Source organism: Hipposideros armiger, unplaced genomic scaffold (assembly GCF_001890085.2).
Source record: "Hipposideros armiger isolate ML-2016 unplaced genomic scaffold, ASM189008v1 scaffold_104, whole genome shotgun sequence".
In the NCBI taxonomy this organism is placed as follows: Eukaryota; Metazoa; Chordata; class Mammalia; order Chiroptera; family Hipposideridae; genus Hipposideros; species Hipposideros armiger.
The window spans coordinates 697,197-706,773 of NW_017731454.1; the positions used below are offsets into that span (position 1 = coordinate 697,197).

The 9,577-nt window shown below is 41.0% G+C and overlaps 1 protein-coding gene across 1 annotated transcript in view; it reads left to right on the top strand.

Moving 5' to 3' along the window:
• The window catches only part of KIF5C (kinesin family member 5C), a 164,108-nt gene extending 157,043 nt beyond the window's left edge, over positions 1-7,065 (top strand). The window contains exon 25 of the mRNA XM_019646505.1: positions 3,391-7,065. The gene's annotated coding sequence lies outside the window, so the exon portion shown is untranslated. The remainder of the gene's footprint in view (positions 1-3,390) is intronic.
• The last annotated feature ends 2,512 nt before the right edge of the window (positions 7,066-9,577 follow it).

Below are 9,577 nucleotides of genomic sequence, written 5' to 3' on the forward strand. Positions count from 1 at the left end.
AAAAAAAAAAAAAAAAAAAAAAAAAAAAAAAAAAAAAGACTACTACTGTTAATGTAGATGCCATTTTTTAAGGAAAAGTAATTATTTTCCAAAACAAAAAACTTAGCAGAGAATGGGATTGTTTTACATTTTTACAAATCTCATGTAGAAGTAGGATCATAGTTCTATCATCACACGTTTGTTCTGGGACTTGAATGAAATGATGTGAAAGGAGTGAAAAGTCATAGAAAAATGCCTGGTAAAAATTAGGCTGTCACAAATATTAGCCAATGTTATGGCCTAAAAAGAACCGACAAGACAAGACTTCAGGGAGAGAGGACAGAAGTATCCGGAGGTGGGCACAGGCACTGTTGCAGTGTACAACTTTGAATCTAGCCTTGTGAATTCAAAGGTAGCAAACATGGAGGACCTAGAAGAAAGAATTTCTTATGTCGTCTGTGGTGCCTTGGGCTGCTCTACTTGAATTCTTCTCGACGTCCTGTTTCTCAGAGCTATAAGTTTAACTCAAATTATTCCTCCACAGCAGATAGCACTAATACTCCTGTGAGAGAAATCCACTTCTATTCAGTGGTGATGCATAAAACACAATGGTTAATTCTTTTAATGTGGGGATTGAATTGTAGAAAAGCAAAAGAAAATTTAAAACTATGTACTGTTTGGATTAAGTGTAAATCCACGGCAAGCAATTGCAAAAGCCAGAGTTGGCGGGGAGAAATCTCTAATACTTCTTGCAAAACTCTTATAGAATTAGCTTCTTTCTTCAGCCTTCCCCACCCCTTCTAAAGAAAGGTGATTTTATTTCCTTCTAAGCCTGGTCACGCGTTGCCATTCTGATTTAGCATCTCCAGTTTGGCAGAGACCCATAGACAGTCCAGTTGGGTTACTTGGTCTAGTACCTGCTTTCAGGTGAGTGAGTGACAGCTCTGAACCACCTCACAAGGTCAACAGAACTGGGTGTTAAATGTCCTGGAGATTGGCCAACCTACCCGGTTGGCCGGTCTGTGTGACCAGAACAGACAGAAACAGTTTCTCTTGAGGCGAACCCATTTACCTTTATAAGTTATATCCATTTTCTCTCCCAGATTTATCTGAGGAGATGGACACCCTGATAGTCGGGGGATGGATGGGAATATCCTAGGTGGATCTATTTTTCTTAGGCTCGTTGGAAAGATTGCTTTGGCAGACAGGCATGTAAAGATCTTTAACTCAGGATGAAGAACAACCTCTTCATGATAAAGGGCCTTTGATTGGTGGAGTTCCTGTGTTTCCTTTCGGCAACCTGTCACAGTCTCAGATCTCTTCTCTCGCCCTCCTCAAGGTGACTGAACTAAGCAGATTGGGCCTCCTTTGTGGCCCCGTATTTCTTCTAAACTATTAGCCAAAACATGCTGAATCTTGCCCATGGGAGCAGTGAGGGGTTTGAATGAAAGGCCTTCTTGTGAAAATCATGTCACTTCATGGTCTGCTGGAATTATTGAGGCCACCTCATTGAGTTTGGCTCTGTCAACATCAGTTGGCAGCAGGCACTACATTAAGCCATAATCCTACAATTTAAGGTATGTGCTCAGTACCTCCCTGCCTCTGGGCACACAGGAAGACCATCTCATCTGACCAGGGGGACCTTTACTTGATTCTGAGACAGTGTGCGTGGAAAAGTGAACCTGTAAGGAAAGTGAAATGGCGGCGACTTCAGTGGTGGTATTCCAGAAGCGTTCCTGCACCTACTGGTTTTCAGCTCACAGTGGATTTAAATGACAACTATCACCATGCTTTCAGGTTTTTCATTTGTGGTCCTAACCATAAGCATAAAAATCTCACCAGAAAGGCTAAACATTAAAGATGCTCTTCTCAAAGACAAATCTCTCTCTCCGTGATTTCTAAAAACCATGTGGATATCACCATATAAGGTTGTTTAAACCACTTTTAATTGAGCAGCTTTGTCATTGTGAGCAATTAAACTGGAGCAAGAGACAGTAGTTACCAAATGAGCTCCCTGAATATTTATTTTTTGTGTCACGGAGGAGGCGATATTCTTAAGAAGAACTGGTTCTCTTTTTTTTCTATTCAATTTCTGTTCTGTATTCCTTTTTTTTTTTAACCCACTTGCTCTTATCTACTTTTATAGTCCATTTCCACGCCCTAATTTTTTTCTACTTATAATTTTCACCCTCCTTATTTATACAAAATATGTGAAGTTGCTTACATTATTATAACTCATAAATCTGGCGTGTAAAGAGAGAAAGATTAGAGAGGAAGGGAACATTGTAGCAGGAATATGACATATTTACCACAGTTGAGCACTGAATTTGCACATAAGCCTTCTAGATGCAAAAACAAACACTATGTGTCAGGTTACAGAGTTCTTTCTAAAATCAAAAGAGCAGCTGGGTTTTTCATTGTGTTTGTCGTAGCTCCTGTGCTGGGCAATTGATGGTTTTCTCAGGGATGAGGCCCTACCCACTGCTCTGGTGGCCTCCTCCCCACCCAGCAGCCATGAGCTCTGCACAAAACCTGTAGTTGAGGTCACAGACAGTCCTAGGGCTTCTAGCTGGTGGGAGGAAGTTGAACTTCTCAGTTTCTGGCTGACACAAGTTTATTGGATTGGTCCGAAGGGCTGGCCAGTCTTTCGTCCTGGAGACCTTGATTGTGATCAGGTGAACATCTGGTAGAAAGTGGAGTGAAATCAAAGGGGGCAATCTGCTGAGTAACTTCATTACCCTGTGCAAGTGAAACAAGCCTTTTGGGACTGGGACCCTCTCTCTTGGAGAGACTGCCTGGGTTAGGTGCTGTGTCTGACCTGCCTTGGCATCCCAAGTGCTGGCAAGTTGAGAAATGGTATTGGACTTGCCCCCTAGGAATGAGAAAATGTGTCATGTTTCTCTGAGTATCTATAGTTTCAATAGATGCTGACTTTTGGAAGACACTGTTGTCAGGGCTAAACACTTAAAAGTAGTAGGTAGGAGGCTGTGCCGTCCAAGCAGCTGGCCACTAGAGCCACATGTGCCAACCGAGTGCTTGAAATGTGGCCAAGTTCCAGTGAGAGATGCTAAAAGTGTAAAAGATACACCAGATTGCAAACACTGGCAAACCGACTGTGAAATATCTCAGTATTGTAATGTAAAATATCTCAACACGGAATGCTGATTACATGTTGAAATGATAATATATTGGGTTACATAAAATATATTATTAAAATGAATTTTACCTGTTTCTTTTCACTTTTTAATGTGGCCACTTGAAAATTTAAAGTTATATGGCTTGTCTGATATTTCTATTGAACAGCCCTCGTATAAATATCGAGAATTAATTTTTTTTTTTTTTTTTTGTGAGGAGTGACTTTCCACTGTGTTCTCTAATACCTGTGTTCTCTTTTTGGTTCTCTTTCAACAGACCTGACTCTCCATGTAGCATGTCAAGGAAGACATTAATCACCAATTCCTTTATTTTCCCCCCCCTCCTACACAACTCCCATTTTCTTTTACACTTGCTTACCCCAGCCATCTGCAGTATACCAGTTTCAGGTATTCGAGCTGTGTAGAATTTCTGTGTACAGATGTTGTGCTTGGACTTTTCTCTTCCTGAGAAATCTGAAGCGGATGATTACAGAGGCTCCACTTACTCCTGGAAACCATTGCTGCGGCCTCGGCCTCGGGGCCTTTGATGGTCTCTAGGAGCCTCCTTTCTCGGCATTGTCCCAGCAAACACCCTCATGTGCCATGGTCACGACGCTCTGCTGCAACTGTCTGGTTTCCTGTAAAATAAACACATTACTTTATATTTTTAGGGAACAAAAAAAAGTGCTGCTTATCGGGTTCAAAATTTTCATTCTGAACACTTTTCCGAAACAAATTACTCCAAGGAAGCATTTTGAATACCCTGGTCACATCTTTGGATCTGTAAAATACACCTTTTAGTATGGCACCCGTTAAAATGCAAAGCAAATTTCTTCAAGGCAGAAAAACAATCTTGACAGCAGCAGTGTAGAATTTGTTCATTCAAATACATCTGTGTAAATGCGAAAAGTCATAAAATTCACCTTTGGGCTGCTTGCTATTGAACCTGCAGCAACTCGTCTCAGCCAGCCCATCATTCCTTCAGAAGTGTTGAAAATGCTACACAGTTGGGTGAGTGGAAATGGGCCTGCCCCCCTCCTCCCTGATCCTATTGGAGCTGAAATTGGGATGGCCTCTTTCACTAGGGAACCAACCATCTTAAGCCTTGAGGGGGTATTGCTGCCAAAATCCAGGATCATTCCAGTGGTTGAAAGAGGAAGAAGCCCTGGGAAGAAAATAATTGAGAAATTTTTTGTGCTTATGAATAAGTTGTTATTTTAACCCATCATTGCTGAGTTCTCTCTGGCATCAAATAGATAGGTTTCATCTTCTTAGAATTAGAAGAAATCAGAATGGATGGATTTTTTTTTTAAATATTCAGCTCTATGGTATTCAAATACATGAATCTAAAGCTGAATCAACTCTTACTTCCAGTTGTGAATATTAAAATGACGGATTTCCAAGTAGTCAAGTTTTCAGGGAAACTGACAAGGATTCAATTAAATTGGTCTTCTGTGCTGCTACTGTTGTGACAAATTTGAGGGTAAGTCAATGACAACCAAACCAATCTCGGTGAAAAGCACCCATCCTGTCGTGCTTGCCCAAGATGAGTGAGCCGGCACTGTCCCTGCTGCTGTCACCACTAGAATGAAATGTATGCCAGAGGAGATAGTGGGCTTTCTGGTGGCTGTGTGGGTGGAAGATAGTTCTGTGTGTGTGTGTACATGTGTGTGTGTGTATAAGAGAGAAAGAGATGATAAATCACTAAGGACTGTGAATTGACTTCCAAACTCTTGTATAAAATTCCCTAACAAAGCAAAGCTGCTTTGACTTAATTTATTTATTAAATGTTGCACTTTTTTTATGTGTGTTTTTTTGGGGGTGGAGTAAGAGAGAAGAGGATGAATTCCACTGATGAATTATTTATTTGCTAAAGATGACAATTTTGCATTCATTTGCATTTTAAAAAATCTTCTGTTTGATTTTATGTTGTTGCCAGTAAAATATAATAGCTCGATCGCTATTTGCAGTCTGATAGAAGGGTGCTTGTAGGGCAGGTTTTGCAAACCATTAGGTGATAACATGCCATAGATTATAACCTTATATCATATTTTCAAAGCTAAAACATTGGTCTTTGAGAGGATTGCCAATTAATAATTGTTATGCCACTACTGTCTTAGCAACTGTATTACTTTGTGTTTGGTAATTGAACAAAGGTCAGTAATTTCTTTTTGGTTCTCTTGTTAATAGATTATTTTAGATTTTTTTCCAAAGAAATTTTTCCCTGGGTACCCCTTTTCTACTTCTAAAGAATTGCTTGGTCCTTTCATGTTTCAAAAAGAAACATTTACTTGTAGTTCTTTCCATATTTCTTGATCTCTACAAGGGACTCACAAAATTCACTTTACTTTTATTCACAGAGAAAGTTGGCTTTGATGTCGCTTAAAGATAATTCTGCTAGTTGCTGATCAGCCAGTCAGTTCACCTAGCTTTGATCTTTATAGGACCTCTAAACTAATTTTCCTACGCTGTGATTAATACTTAGGTAGATTATTGGAATGGATTTTATAGTATATTCAAACGGATCCCTAAATATTACTTTGTATAATAAGCTGATATCAGGACCATATACTCTATAGGCCACTTACTTTAAAAAGCCACATTTATGTAATTTTTATGTTTTTAGACTATTGCTCCTTTACATTTGGACTCTAAACATAAAAACCACACTTCTGAATGGCCGAGCCTATGGATATATTTTTGATTGTATGCTGCTTTTTGCTTGTGTGTGTGTGTGTGTGTGTGTGTGTGTGTGTGTGTGTGCATTTCTCTATGAATAATTTTATATGTCATGCTACTTTTTGAAAGTTTACTCTTTGATTTTATAAGGGAACACCAGATAGTTTATACAGATAATCTACCTGCAGGAGAATGGATTGTTAATTAGAGGAATGCTGTTTGGGATATCAAGATTTATGGTTGGAGACTGAAATAATATATATGTTTAGGCCTGTTACTAGAAACTTCTGTACAAATGCATCATCTCTAAAAAACAAAAAACAAAAAACATTTTGTTGAATGGCAGGTAGTAGGGAGAACAATAAGCGAGGATTAAGACTTGAAAGAGTATCATATGATTAAGAAAATTAGAATTTATAGATGTATTGGGATAAATGAAGAAATAAAAGTGTCTGTCTAGAATGTAGCATCTAGTGTATTTTGAAGCCCTAAATGCACATAAGGATGTGATATGCCTGTCCAAAGCCAGACAAGCCATCACCAGGACTCACGGAGGACTTGTCAGGTCTTCTTTCCTTCAGGAACAATGGAAAGCAAATAAAAGCTCTTCGCAGTCCCCTCTTTGAAGTGCATTTTTTTAGCAGGGCAGAAGACATTTGGACTCTGGCTGAAGGATATATTGGGGAAGGTTTTTACTGGCAGGGGTCAGGGGAAGGATTTTACTTCACTGCATTGTCTCACCTTTGAGCAAGTTGAAGGAACCATCATAGTCTACAGTGGCTTCATTTAACACTACAATTTAGACTTTTAAAAATATGGAACAAGGGCCTGGTCATTGCCGAAGGAAGCACCGCTCCACGAAGCCTGCTTACACATTCACAAATTGTGTATCAGTTTTAAATACTTTTCATTGTGTGCAGCTGTAAGGGGAATAGGGCACTCTGTAGAATTATTCATGTCTAGTTTGTAAAGTATGTAGTGTGTACTGCAGATGTGTATTCTCTGGGCTTTATGTATCTGTACAGTAGCTTTCATTAAAAAATTGTGGACACTTGTTTTGGTGGTTTGAAGGGGAGAATGGCAGTTTATATCAAGTAATGATGCTGTAATATAGTACATACAATAAAATATCTGAAAGTAACCCTCCTTGGCCCATGGGAAATTTGGTTATCTTCTAGGTTCTAAAACGAAGACGTATGGATACTCTGGCAGACTGCATGTTGTATAATTCGAAAAATACTAAAAGTGGAAAATAAAATTGAACTAAACTTTGGTTGCTCTGATTTTTCTTATTTGAGTCATCCCAAAGGTACTCTTATTTAAAGTTTCAATGCCAGTGTTAGGATGAGATGTTTTCTGGCTTCCAAGGAGTTCATTTCAGTGAGCGGAGCTCAAATTCAAAGGATGAGCAATGTCAACCTTGACCTTTTTGTCTTTTACTTTGCCTCAGTATCTGTTTTTGTTTGTTTGTTTGTTTGTTTTTTATTGGGGAATTGGGGGGATGGGAACAGTGCTGGGGAATTGGGGAAGGGGAACAGACAAGTTGCTGTCCTTTTGTTCTTCAGTCTAGTTGTGGAGGACGTTGCTTCACTGGCCCAAGTTGACACCATCATTGCACTCTTCCCGGCCGAGGCAGATCAGTCGCCGGCTTCTGGACGGCCACTCACAGCAGCTTGAGGGCCGCTCACGCTGGCTGCTGGCTACACACGGTAGCCCATGGCAACCCACTGCCACAGGGGCTGCAGCCTACGCCGTCGCCAGCGACTCCTGACAGCCCAGCTCCAGGTTGAGCTGTTGTTCAGCATCTTAGCTGTAGAGGGCAGTGTCACTGGCCCTCATATGTGGGATCTGAACCGGGGCCCTCTGGCGTCCCAAGCCAGTTCTTAACCATCGCGCCACTCGGCCGGCCCTCAATATCTGTTTTTAATATTTTTTTCATTGAAGAGCTAAGAAAACCTGACATTTGTTCCTTCACTGAAAAGGTAGCAACTAATGTAAATAAGCGTCTTAACTTTTTTTAAAGGCAGAATTGTGTTAAAGCTCAGTAGACCAGGGTATTAGCTGATTTTCTGAAAGGCACTTATTCTAATAATGTTTTCACAGCCCTGGCATTCTTTAATGCATTGGAGCTCTGTATTTGTTGAAAGATTATTGGCATCATTTGAGAAGGGTTGGGGTATTTGTATTTCCCAGTAACCTGCTGATTATTCATATTAGCATGCAGGTCTGAGATCTTGTGAGAGGACGCTGGGATGTGAAGCCTTTGGAGAATAACATGGCAGAGCACAGGATTACTTTTACCTGCTCTCTGAGCAAAGAGACTTCCCTACCTTGGGTCACTGGAGTCCTGTGGCCACATGGGGCATCGTGTATCTTGGTTTGGTTAATGTTGCATGAGAGCCAGAGAGTAAGCTGCTCTAATCAATCAAACGTGGAAAGGATGGATGCCAAATGAACATTTTATAAGTGGAACTGAGGGCACTGCAAATGATGTGCTTTTATGATGTCTTATCCATCTTGAAATTATTTCCCAAAGAACTTGGAAGAGGCATTTTACAGATAACAGATTAATTAAAGGTGATTTATGCAGTAAAACTTCAAACATGCTGGATAAATATTTAGGCTGAAGCCTGTTTATTTAAAATGGGAAAGCAGTCCTCTGAAAGAACCTGATTAGAAAGCAAATTTCACTATCAGTGGAAAAGGACCCCACAGTCTCCAGAACGCAGTGGCTCTGCAATGCAGTAGGACTGTGTGGATACCCACTGTTCCCAAGGTTGCTGCAAGTCTGTCTGGAGGGGTCCTGTTTCCTGATGCTCTGAACCGCGTTTGGGCTGGGCCTTGGAGCTACAGGGCTGGAGCATCTGTGGGAGAGTGTGGAACCGAAGCTATGATCTGCAAAGGCAATTACCGGTGACGTGTGCCTTGGCAGGTTTAACTCTAGCACTTGTGGCAGGTTACGTCTTGTGATTTGCCTTATGTACATAATAAAGTAACAGAAGTAGGAGGCATCTCTCCGATGACACATCAGATGAAAATGTGGGCTCAACTTGACAAAAGGCAGCCGGAGCCATGCATGGGATTTTTACTTTCCCATTGGCATTTGGTGGTTCTTGATCCAATCTGCAAAGAAAACACAAAATTCTGTGTGGTTGGTAGAACTCCAAATAATAAAAGGCTTGCCGGTAACCCCTGTGGACGGCAAAGGGTGGAATTCATCGGCTTCAGGTCCTCAGTGCAAAAGGAGTTTCTGTCCGAGAGCACCTCCCCGCTCAGCCGCCCCCCCCCCGCCCATGACCAGACTGCAATTGATTCTCATAATATAGCTTTCCAAAAAAATTTACCTGCAACCATATTTTACTCCTTCAGAATGTACAAATGAAGTTAGAGCCACTGGCAGACTTGCTCCGGATGACATGTAACGACCAGAACCACATGCTCAGAAAGCTGCAGTGAGCAGCCAGTTAATGGGAGCGACTTCTGGCTATGTGCCAGACGCCGTTTTAAGTGCTTTACATATATTAATCCATCTAATCCTCCTAATAACCCCATGAGGTAGGCACCATTATCTCCACTTTCCCTGGGAGGAAGCAGGTACAGAGAGGTTAATTTGCCCAAGGTGTCACAGCCAGGAGGCGGGGTAACCAAGATTGAAACCCAGGTGGTCTGGTCCCAAGGTTTATGCTCTCAGCAGCTAGTAACGCGGCCTCTCAGAACAAGTCTGTGTGTGTGAGATGATAACAAGCCTCAAAAAATCCTTTTGTAAAGAATTGATACAAAGTTTT